Genomic DNA, 13442 nt, shown 5'->3' on the forward strand with positions numbered 1-13442 from the left:
CAAATGAATGACAAATCTTAGAGTAATTTCTAAACTTGGAAACTGCTGGCAGGGAAATCGTGGTAGAAACACTTCAAGATCTGGGTATGCAGTAGTTCCCAAATAGGGCTCCAATGGCTCAGAAAATCATAGCAAGCCTTAACTGGTGGGATTCCCTTGTTTTAAACACTTTTGCACAACAAAACACTTAACCACCAAAGTGGAGAGGCACTTAAAGCAAATCTTGGCCAGGTATTCATCTTATTATTCATCTTATTAGGAATTTGTATTTAAAATATGTAAAGAACTCAAAACTTAAACAAGTGAGCAAATAAATGAGTCAGTGAAGGAGCATTTGAAGTGAACAGACCCTTTAGATGTTTTTAATGTACATGTGTGAGTGTGTGTGTGTTTGTGAGTGTGTGTGTGTGTGTGTGTGTGTGTGTGTGTGTGTGTGAGAGAGAGAGAGAGAGAGAGAGAGAGAGAGAGAGAGAGAGAGAGAGAGAGAGAGGACACTCTTTGAGAGTCAGTTTTACCTACTTTTGTGTGGATCCCTGAAACACTCTCCACCTTACTTTTTGAGACAGAGTCTCTCACTGAACCTAAATTGGCTGGCTGGCTTGATGGATGGATGAGGGAATCGATGGATGAGGAGATGGGGGGATGGATGGAGGATGGGAGGATGCCTAGTAAGCTCTAGGGATCCATGTGACTCTCCCTCCCCAACCCTGGTTTTTCAGACATTCATGACTATACACAGTTTTTTATTCATATTCAGTTTTTGTTCAGTTTTTTAATTCATTTTCTCTACAAATACTTCCCCCTTTGCTGTGGGATAATCCTCTTGCACACTGTAAAGATTTGTCACTCAAATTAGTTTAATAAAACACTGATTGGCCAGTAGCCAGGCGGGAAATACAGGCATCGCAACCAAGCTAATGATGATGGGAAGGAGAAGGGTGGAGTCAGGGGTTGCCAGCAAGACAAGAGGGAGCAGGAGATGAATGTGCCGTGCTAATAAAGGTACTGCTGTGTGGCAGAGCATAAATAAGGAATATGGATTAACTTAAGTATAAGAGTTAAGTTAGCTTAGTAATAAGGCTGAGCTGTTGGCCGAGCATTTATAATCCATATTCAGCCTCTGTGTAGTAATTTGCGAAGCTGCTACTGGGTTTTTGGGAACTGATGGTTGGGAGAGAAATGTCCATTTACACCCTTTATTTATTCAAAAATCTTAAGCCATTTTGATAGATATATGCATAAGTATGCTCTTCTCTCCTCCATTCTAGTGACTTTTGTTATTATTAGCAGTTCTGAGATAGATCTAGGCAAGCCTTGGCAGACTACATCTTCCTAGAATATTCACTGAAGAAAATAAAACCTTTCCTGAAAGCCTCCTGACCATCCTGCTCCCCTGAGTATTGGGATTATAGGCAAATGCCACCATACACAGTTCATTCCACTGTCTGGGGATCTGAACTCAGGTCCCCTGTTTGTACAAGCACTTTACCAACTAAACTATCCCCCAGTCTCCCAGACTGTGTGTGTGTGTGTGTGTGTGTGTGTGTGTGTGTGTGTGTGTGTGCCCACGACTATGTGGAAAAACTAATTTTGACAGTCTATAGAATCATCCAGATCTTAAATTGCTTAGTCAAAAAGCCCAAAGTGAGATGAACCAGCTGATAGCGAAGCTGACCTTGGTCTTGTGAAACACAGTTGTAGGAGCTTATGAAAGCATTTATCTGGAGGAAATGGAGGTGCACAGTACAAACAGGCTGCTCATCTCCAGGTACCTGATTTCTCACCGCATGAGACACTGACAGTTTGCTCCCAAGAGAAAAATCTGAGAGTCACAGATGGAAGCTCTGCCCAGTGGCTGGGAGTAAGGACTTAGCTGTGTTCTTTATGGTCATGATTACGTAGATGCAGCTGTGGTGTGCATCATAGCTGGTGTGAGTATTTTGCTGTATTTCTTTCCTTTTTTTTAATTTTTCAAGACAGGATTTCTCTGTGTAACCCTGGCCATCCTGGAACTCGCTCTGTAGACCAGGCTGGCCTCAAACTCACAGATTTGTCTACCTCTGCTCCTGAGTGCTGGGATTGTAGGCATGAGCCACCACGGCCTAGCTCATTGCTGTATTTCTAATATACTTCTGTGAAACAGAAAAGACAGTAAGTCTCAGTGTCAGATGGTTTGGTCTCAGTTATTGCCTTGTCTTACTGTATGGTCCTAGATACATTTCTTATTCTCAAAATAAGCTTTTGGGGGGTTACTATGAGGCGTCGAAATGGACTGTAATCACCAAGTACTTTGACTTCTGTGGTGGCCCTAACTTTTCTATGGCTTAAGCCTACTGACTGCAGAAGGGAAGTCATAGGGCCCTGAGTCACTGATACCTTGGAAAGGGTACCAGTGAGTGTTGGAAGGAGAGAGAATCACAGCCACCTGCTAGGAGCATTCCTGCCTGGCTTGAGACAACCATCGCTGAGAAAATGAAAAACCCTGACAGCCAAATGAACTGCACATTTTAAAAAAAGGTGCGGGGCTGGAGAGATGTCTCAGAGGTTAAAAGCACTGCTTGCTCTTCCAAAGGCCCTGAGTTCAATTCCCAACAACCTCATAGTGGCTCACAACCATCTATAATAAGATCTAGTGCCCTCTTCTGGCCTACAGGGATACGTGCAGGCAGAACACTATACATAATAAATAAATAAATAAATCTTTTTTTAAAAAATCTGTTTAAAAAATTAAAATTAGCCGGGCGTTGGTGGCACACGCCTTTAATACCAGCACTCGGGAGGCAGAGGCAGGTGGATCTCTGTGAGTTTGAGGCCAGCCTGGGCTACCAAGTGAGTCCCAGGAAAGGTGCAAATCTACAGAGAAACCCTGTCTTGAAAAACAAAACAAAAAAAAAAAAAAAAAGAAAAAGAAAAAAGAAAAAAAAACAGAATTTATGTCTTCTATGCTGTTGGTTTTCTTTGGTTTTGTTCTGTTTTGATTTATTTTTGCAGTTTTTGTTTCCTTTTTAAATGCTAGGTCAGTAGACGCTTAACCACAACGGAAATTCTGGAACTCTGGAGGGGGGGAGGGGAACTGGTATCTCCCAAGATTAACCTTCACTTTTTAAGATAACTGTATGTGTGATTTTTTTCCCTGTTCATACATTTGTGCTGCCCATGTATCTTGGCACATTTCAATAAAATGGTTTGGATATTTTAAAAAATTTAAAATTAAATGAATGAATGAATGAATGAATGAATGAATAAAGTTGCTGTAGAGATTGGCTGGTCCTATTCTCAGCCTAGTGACCCACTCCATCCATGAGTTGCCACAGCCACGCTCTTGTCTACGAGCACCAGGCAGCCAGGAGCTTGCATAAACCACATCTTATTAGAGGGTCAAGTATTTAGGGATGGCCAGTAGGAAACATGCCCTGTTCTTGTCTCCCACTGTGAGATCTGTAACAGGTCACTTCACTGCCTGATCCAAAGCTGAGGGAGCAAGGATGGAGTTGGTATTATTTGCTCCATTCCTCCGACATTCTGAAACTTGAGTCCTGCTCAGTGCAGAGGCACATGGGCCTTGAATTCCAGGTTGTAGGCTGTCATGAGCATTGTGGGAGTTAATAGGAGTAGACTCAGCAGATAGAGAACAAGAGTGCCCATGTTCTATGCAGCAGCTGAAAGGAGTGTTGGGGGGCTTGAAGTCCCCCTGGCTTGTAGCCATGCATTTCATTTCAGGGTTTTTCTTAATTTTTAAAACTATAATTATATCATTTCCACCTCCCTTCCTCCCTCTAGATCCTCCCATGTACCCCTGCCTTCTCTCCTTCAAATTCATGGCCTCTTTTTTCACTGTTATATTGAGGTTCGTGTGTGTGTGTGTGTGTGTGTGTGTGTGTGTGTGTGTGTGTGTGTGTATCTGTGTGTGTGTATATGTATGTATTCTTAAATATAACGTGATACACACATACACACACACACACACACACACACACATATAAAACCATTTAGCACTGGACAAGCAATCAGTGTGCTCTTCCCTGGGAAAGACCACCACCTCTCCTGCTCTCAACTGCCTATAGTTCTTTGGATAAGGTTGAGGCCTCCAGAGCTTGTCCCCATCTGCTCTGGAGTGTCTCTTAGTGTTCTCCTTGTTCAGCTCACATTTGGGTAGCCATTTTGATGAAGCTTTATGGGTAGCCATTTTGATGAGGCTTTATAGGTGCAGCTCCTGATCCCCTCGCTCTTACACTCTTTCCATCCCCTCTTCTTCAACATTCCCTGGGCCTTACATGCAAGAATGTTTTGTAGATGTGTCCACTGGGACTAGGTCCCACAACTCTGTACATTGATTGGTTTGGTTTTCCGTAGTGGTCTACATTGTATTACAAAGACACGTTTCCCTAATGAGGAGAGAAGACCATACTGATCTGTGGGCATAAGGACAAGTGTTTATAGATTGTTGTTATGCTGTTTTAGTAAAGTAGTGGTTGTAGATTCTCCTCCAATAACCATGACTTCAGTAGCACTGAGTAGTTAATCAGGTTTCCAGTATCAGGCACAATTTCCCTCTTGTTGAGAGGATCTTAAGTCCAATAGAAGAGCTTTTTGTTACTGCCAAGGTCCATGTGCCACTACTACATCTGAAAAGTCATCATGCCATGTTGGTCATTGATGTGGTTCATAGGTGTCATGGGTACTGTCTGTTGCCTCCTTCCTTTACAAGTCTGAATGATGCTTTCAGGTACCATGGAAGTTAATCCTCAGGTATGGGATATTCAGTTCCAACTCAGAGTTTTCTGGGTGCTATTTCTGAAGTGCATAGTTTCTTCAGCAATAGAGACTTACCTTCCACCTCTGGGGGGAACCAATGACAACAGTAATAGCTACATACATGTTTTGAGAATTTCTTAGACAGTCCTGGCCAACAACTCAAAGGGGAGCTTCTCATGTCTGGTATTGGGGGTTTTTGTTAGGTAGTCTTTGATAGAAAAGATCATGTTGAGTGAGTAGCTCAGACCCAGAAAGACAAATGTCATATGTTCTCTCTTGGAGGCTCCTAGCTCCCAAATCTTCAGATGTGACTACATAGCCTTTAGTAACTACAGAAGCCAGGAAAGTAAACCAGGACCACTCCTTTAATGGGGGTTCAGGAGCAATAGAGGGGGGAAGAGCAGCATACACGTGATCTGATGGGGAAATGGGAAAAGGAGGACTCCTTAGGGAGGAGGAGGGGGTAAATGGAGAATAAAGAGGGAGGGAGGTAAAAACAACTATAAGAATGTCTGAAAAGCCACAAGGAATCATACTGTTAACCAGAAAAAAAAAATGTAATACACGTAACTGCAGGTATAAATATACATGTAGTTTTAATGAACTTTTCTCATCTGGGCTGACTGGGATCCTTTCAGCTTTTGAGAGCATGCTCTATGGAGCCCAGGTTAACTACAAATTTGTGATTCTCCTGCTTCGGTTTCCATGTGCTGGGATGGCAGTCATTCCCCACTGCATCTATGAACACACCTTAGACAGCGGCTTCCTGGAAGTAATCTACTTGCCTTTTTTCCCTCAACCTACTGTTTTTGCTCATCCTATATTCTGATTTCTCTTACTGAAACTTAATAACTCAGGGATTATCCTTAATTACAGCTCACTGGACTTCCTTTCTTTGATCTTTTTAAGGATTATGATGGGACAGATGTTCTTCTGCCTATACATTCTTCATATCTGAATAATTAACACAAGTGGCTACTAACTGTCTTGCCTCCTTAAGCACTATAAATGTAACCTAAGAGTCTTATAATCTGCCTTTAGTATTATATGACTTTGTCTGGTGGTCCAGCCCAGAACCTCTTCTGCTGGAGTTTAAAAGACCATAAAAAATGTTAAGCATCATCTGAGCTTTGCTCCCTTTCTCTTTCTTCTCCAAACATGACCCACACCCAGGCACTCACACACTAGCCTGAGATTTGATCACATGTGCCTATCTTGCCCACAGAAGTCACTCACAAAGCTGAATGTTGTGAGTCACAGAATTTTCATTTTAAAATAATTGATTCTTAAAATGTTTGATGTTAGATTTTTTGTTAAAAAATAAAAACAAAATTTTATGAAATATTATTTGATAGTATTTATCATATAGCATATACTGCAATTATTGCACCTACTAGAAACATCTGCTGTCACCCTATACTGCTGTAAGTCACCACAACTCACTGTCATTTCAAAACTCAGTGAAGCAGGCACTTTATTATTATAAGCACTTGATTCTGCTTCTAGAGATTGCTCCTAAGGAAAACATCTTTGGTACATTTAAAATCTATGCATATAAAAATGCATCAAAGCATTGTTTAAATTGAATATATCCATATGACAGAATACTATGGTCACCAAGTACAAAGTTTTTCTGGACTACCAAATAATGTAAAATGATAACATATTAAGTGGAAAATGACATATGCAAACTATCATATGCATCATTAATTTTATTGAAAATAAGGATCCAATGGGGAGAAAGAAAGAACTAGCAAACATCCTAAGAGGACTGTCTAAATGGGAGAATTTGTTGCTCTATTTGTTTGAATATGTCATCTAATTTTCTGTAATAAAGTTGCTTCCATGTTATAATCAGACAAAGTAATATATTGGAAATATATTTCACTGTAGTATAATTTGTTTAAATTATACTGGATGTCCACTAGAGCCTAAGTCTTTTGTTTGTCTTGATGAGACATATCGCAGTCTTTTTGACAGAGGCCAGGAGTTACACATTAATATTATTCCCAAAGACGGGGAGTCTGACATGTAACGTAGTTTATTCTAATTATGAAAGAAATATTAAAGCACTGTGGGGCAGTTGCTATTCTACTCTGAGAAATGAGGATTTATGTAACATGGTCTGGGGCCCCCATTTTTCTACCAAAGCACTGTCTTCCTAGATTTCTTATCTCAGTGTTGACCTTTGATCCTTTCTTTCTAGCTGGCCCCTATGCCTCCCAAACATGATTGATGGATCACGGTGCTGTCTGAGGTCAGCCTGGCAGCTTCCTCTAAAAGCCTCTCACCTCTTATCTTGTGAGTCTGGGTAGGGTGGCACCATGTAAGCCCCTGGGTCTGTGGTGGCACCCTCACTTACAAAGAGACCCTTGAAATGCCTTGTCCACTATGCTTGACTGCCAAGGAGCTTCAGAGAACTGTTGATTCCTGGAGTGAAGCCGATTCTTTCTTTGGGAGGTAAGAAATGAGACTCAACACAAAACCTGCCACCAGACTACAAATAACAATGATGCCATTCCACTTTAGCTAGTATTTTTGCACATAACGTCTCCTAGGCACCCCAAATCTATGCTAGCCAGGGGACGTGGAAGGTTGACTGCAAAGGCTGCTTTTCTACCCAACAGGGTTCAGAACTGACAGGTCTCTCACCAGAATGAAAGGGGTGCTCAAGTGTGTGCATAAGTGGACGTAAACCTAGCATCTAGAACATTCTCACACCCTGCTCCAAGAAGGGCAACTGAGGGAAATGGTTTTGTCTAGGACTAAGAAAGTAAATGTAAAAGACGGGCCTGGAGCTTCTTACAGGGAGTAAAGTACTAAAAACTTGGTGATATATGCCAGGTGGGTACAGCCGAGACTGGAAGAGCTTTAGGAGGCCAATGTTGGAGCACTTTGAGCCATGAATTTATAAGTAGTCATCCTGAATTGTAATTCAGAGTTGAAAATAAGTGTTCATTGTTCTCACACCTAGGAATAAAGTATAGAATAAGTGAACATGAGGGAGAAGAGATCAATTTCTCATGAAGGATCCTAAAAATACGTGCTATACTGACCCCTGAAGGAGGGTTACAAACTGCCCATCTTTAAGCATAGAGTTCACGTGGTGATTTCCTTCCAAATAGTACAGTACAGAAAATTAAAATCGTATGGTTTGGATAGGAAATGTCCCCCACAAGCATGTATGTTGGAGCCTAAGCATCCAGCTGGAGAAAATGAGAGATGATTACATGTGTTCATAGCCAAATGGACTGTTAGGGGGTTGGAGAGCCTCGTAGGAAGACATGGGCCACTGAAGCAACGCCTTTGAATTTGAATGTCTTGCTCCTGAACAGCCTGCTTTGCTCACACCCTCTCCTTTACCCTCTTCTTTTCTGGCTGCCATAAGATGAGCATCTTTCTCCTCCTTCTCCTATGAGGCTTTGCCTCATCACAGCACATCGCAATGGAACCAGCCTACCACGAACTAAGGTCTCCAAAACTATGAGCCAAATGAATCTTTCCTCCTTTTAAGATGATTTAGTCAAGTCTTGTTTTGTTTTGGTTTTGGTTTTGGTTTTTACCCACAGCAACATAAAGTAGCTAACAGTAGGGAAAGGGAAGATTTGTAGTCAGGAAATTTGACCAAGCCCACTCTACCCAGGCAATTAAATCAACACCCACAATAACAAGCCATGCCTAGTGTGCATCCTCAATGCAAGAAGAGCATGATGCCTCTGGAATCTGCCTCCATTAACCCATCATTCCCATCTGAGTGTGAGGGTATCATTACACACATTTTTAAAGTTTATTAATTTACACACATGTGTGGTTTGTCTGTGTAACTGTATGCTATGTGTGTGCTGGTGTCCCTTGAAGCCAGAAGAAGGTGTCAGATCCCCTGGAATTATAGGCACTTATGAGTTACCTGATATGGATGCTTGAAATCATACTCAAGTCCCTTGGAAGAGACAAGATCAACCTGCTCCAAGCTGCCAAAGCCCTCAAAAAAAAGAAAAGTTTGAAAAATGTCAGAGCCAGGAATACGCTAAGTATATATGACAATTTAATGCAATGTGGTATCCTCATGAGATCCTGGAGCACATAGAGAATAATAGATTAAAGTAAAGGATCTAAACAAATTGCAGACTATAGTTAAAACTAATTACCAACATCTACTTAATCAACTGTGACAATCAACACATGACATGAATGTAATACAATGTCTTCACATTTTTTTCTTCAACTTAAAACTATTCCATAATAAAGTTTACTATAAAAGAAATGGTACATTACAAAATGCTTCATGGGCTGGAGAGATGGTTCAGTTGGGTAGAAGTACTTGTTCAGTGACCTGATTTAGATACTCAGAACCTATGTGAAAGACCAGATGTGCACTTCTGTAGTCTCTAAACACCAGCAAGATGGGAGGCAGAGCAGGAGAACCAACTGGAAGTGTGCAGGTCAGCTAGCCTGGAGAACACAATCCAGTCTCAGAAACAAGAAAGACACTGGTTCAAAATCAAGATAGAAGGAAAGAGCCACCTCCTGAAAGATTGTCCTCCAATGTCTACATACAGGCCATGGTACACACATGCCTCCTCTCTCACACACACACACACACACCATGCACACACACATATGAACACATACAGACACAATTATACACATACAACACCATACACATGCACCACACACCAGACACACACACACACACACACACACACACACACACTTATTTCAATGTTTTATAGACTACAAACATACTTTTTCCTCTTTTTCTCTCTCCCGAGATAGATTATTTATAGACTACTATTACAGAAAATGTATTTCTTATCATATATCAACTCATTATCAGGATATGAATACATTTCTATTGATTTTTTTTTTTGCTTTTTTAAAACATTTTATTGATTCTTTGCAGCTTTCACACCATATATCTTGATCCCACCCATCTTGCTTTCCCCCCTAAAACCTCTCCCAAAAATAAAATGAAGTAAAATTTAAGAGAATAGAAGAACAAAAAAAAAGAAGAAGAGAAAAATCTGGAAGCTGTAGTGGGACACAGTGAGTCACTCAGTAAACCCTTTAGTCCATATATGTCTACTTGCAAGTGTTCACTACAAAGAGTCATTGGTCTGGTTCGAGGCCTCTGGTTTCTGCTACACTGTCAATACTGGACCTCACTGAGACTCCTCTTGTATGTCCTGTTTTTGCCTTGTGTCATAGAGTTCCTGCAACTTTGGGTCTCAGTACCAGCCCCTTCACATGTTCCAGCAGATCACAGATGGGGTGGATGTTGGGATGGGCCAAGTCATAGGCCTGGTTCTGGGCCTGGGTGATTGCAGGGTTGGTCAATCCACCAGCTCTCTCCTGTCCTCACCACCAGGATGAACTCTCCAGCACCACCCCAGCTAGTTCACTCTGTGCAGCAAGCAGCAAGGGGGTTGTCTGGTTCTCCTGCTCTCGTGCCCTTGTTGAGTGCGTCAACAAGGTCAGCTCTATTGCTTCCCAGGAGAGGTGCGGGGCCCACTTTCCCAAGTGCTGCAGCTGGTGAGGGGCAGAGTCAGCTCTCTTGCCTATTGTAGGTGGCAGGGGGTGAAGGGGGAAACATTTCTATTGATTTTTGAAATGTTTACATCTGATGAATTAATGAGATGTTAATGAAGAGGTGTAAGAAGAAAGGATTGGGTTCTAGCCTTCTTACTATCCTTAACCTCAACTCAACTCAATCTCCTTGCACATCCTGATCTCGAACAAAGGCTGGGGAATGTGCAGGCTTTGAACTTTCACCAGGCAGTGCTTATACCCTGATTAGCAATGGTAGGGCCAGAGGAAACTATTTACCTCTACCAGCTTCAAGCTTTTTATTTGGGACTAAAGCAGCAGTTCTCAACCTGTGGGTCTGGACCCCTTTTGGAAGTCAAGTGATACCTTTCACAGAAATCGTACATTAGACATCCTGCATAGCAGACATTTACATTACAATTCATAACAGCAGCAAAATTAGTTACGAAGTAGCAATGAAAATAATTTTATGGTTGAGGGACGCCATAACATGAGGAACTGTACTAAAGGGTCATAGCATTAGGAAGATTGAGAACCACTGGACTAAAGGGCAATTCTTCCTTTAGGATAGTTGCTGAATTAAATGAGGTATTGTATATAGAATGCTTAGCACAGTGACAGCCATGAATAAACTCTCTGCTGTGGTAGCTATTATCACTAAAACTGTGCTAAATTTTGCCAGATACACTTGAAAAAGCAAAGCACAAAATACATCCATAGGTCCATAGTGATTAAATAATAGAGTGAGTAAATAGGTAAGGAGAATAGATAAATCTGTACAGAATTCCAGATAAGCTGTGTGGAGTCCCTTCAAGGGCAGCACAACTCTATTTCTTGGTGTGAGCTATGCATAGCGACTCCCTTCCAAAAAGGATAAAATATAGGTCAGAGGAGAAACCAGACAAGCATTTCTCAGTGAGGCAATCGAGGTTTAAAAATCAAAATTGTTATGTCATGCGGATAAGTCATAAGAATAGCCCTTTGTGGTTTTATGATCCGTGCTCCAAATCCCAGAATGCTGTGTAAGTATGAGTAAAAACATCAGACAAATGTGAACTGAATCAGGATAGCATATAAAGCATCTCATCAAAATCATTAAGATAAGCGGAAACACAAAGGTTCTGAGAAATTGCTAGTCTTAAGGAGCCAAAGGAAACACAGGCCATGCAACGTGGTGTGGTATGCTGGAAGGGCATTTGTCTTAAAATGCCAAACAAATGAAGGTGTTTAGTTACTACTACCATATCAGGATTGACTCATTACTTGTGATATCTCTGCTGTACTGATTGGAGCCCATGGGAACTCTCTGGACTATCTTTATAATTTTTTTGGAAAGACTAAAATTATTCTTAAATATTTAGTCAAATGCAGTGTGAATAGGGTGTGTCATTACAGTAACTGTATGTCATCCTTGTGTTACCAATTTATTAAAACAATCAAAGATGCCTGGTGCCAATGTGATCTCCTAGATTTAGATTTGTTATAAACTGACTCAGGTTTTTTAGCCAAATAAACCTTGGTTTGCTGAGACAACTATGCCTCCTAGTGGCATAATGGTCTATGTACATTTTGTAGCCAAGAATGTCCCTCAAGCTTCCTTTTTTATTCTTTTTTTCTTTTTCTTTTTCTCTTTTTCTTTTTTTTCCTCTTCTCTCTTTCTTTCTTTTTCGAAGAATCAAGATGGGAACAGACTGGGGGGAGGTAAAGACAATTGGAACCTGGGTGAATCTCTGGGATGAGCTAGAAACCTAGAGCAATGGAAACGCCCAGGAATCTGAGGGTGACCTTTGCTAAGACTCCTAGCAACAGGGGATATGGAGCCTGAATTGGCCATCTCCTGTAACCAGGCAAGACTTCCAGTGAAGGGACTGAGACACTAACCCAGCCACAAACGCTTTGACCTACAATTTGTCCTGCCTACAAGATGTGCTGGGGTAAAGATGGCACAGAAATTGTAGGAGTGATTGGCACAGCTAGACACCCATATCCTGATGGCCAAGACCCAGAGGCAGGATATCCCAGAGACCTAGAATAGAACCAAACACAACTTGTATGAGAGGAAAGTCAATAAAATGATTCCTAACAATATTCTGCTATACTCATAGATCGGTGCCTAATCCAACTGTCATCAGAGAGGCTTCACCTGATGGAAACAGATGCAAAGACACACAGCCAACCATTAGGTGGAGCTTGGGGGATCCTGCAGAAGAGAAGGGAGGGTTGGAGGAGCCAGTGGGAACAGGGACACCACAAAACCAACTAACCTGGGCTCATAGAGGCTCACAGAGACTGAACCGACAAGCAGGGAGCCTGCATGGGACTGAATGTGTAACTCCGTCTTCTTGTGGGGCTCCTGACAGTAGGAGATTGCCTGCTTTGGGGACCCATTCTTCCTACCAGATCGCCTCATCAATTCTCAATAAAATAAGAGGTGCCTAGTCTCACTGCACCTGATATACCATGACTGGCTGATATCCATGGGAGGCCTGCCTATATCTGAACAGAAACAGAGCAGGATGGGAAGAAGGGGACAGGGAACTGGGAGGAGAGGACACAGGGGAAACTGTGATCAGGATGTAAAAACAAAACAATAAACGAGCAAACAAAACAATCAAGATATGCCTGGAGCCTGTGGCCTGCCAGGAGGGACCATACTGCAGTTCGTTCCCACAAACCAACATTATTTTCATGCGTGGCCTCTAAAGAAAGCAGACTACACACAAAGGGATTTTGCCGATGGGGTGCCATAGTCCCACAGAGCAGCAGTATGATAATGTCTGAAATCTTGATGTTGATTGTGTATCCGTCCTGAAAAAAATCTCTATGTCTCCGAAATTTCCATAAAATCTGTGAATAGGAAAGATATGTTTTATGACATTTGGATTTTCTTTTCTTTCATTATTTAGAGAATACTTTATTGGTTTCTGTACCTAAACCCACATAGATAAGACTTTACTATTTAATGCAGTGTGTTACTCTTGTAAAAATGGGGGGGGGAGATACATTAATGTTCTAAACCAGAGGTTCTCAACCTTCCTAATGCTACAATCCTTCAATACAGTTCTTCATGTTGTGCTGGCCCCCAACCATAGAATTATTAGCATTGCTACTTCATAACTGTAATTTTTGCTACTGTTATG

The sequence above is a fragment of the Onychomys torridus genome, chromosome 12 (assembly GCF_903995425.1).
Source record: "Onychomys torridus chromosome 12, mOncTor1.1, whole genome shotgun sequence".
In the NCBI taxonomy this organism is placed as follows: Eukaryota; Metazoa; Chordata; class Mammalia; order Rodentia; family Cricetidae; genus Onychomys; species Onychomys torridus.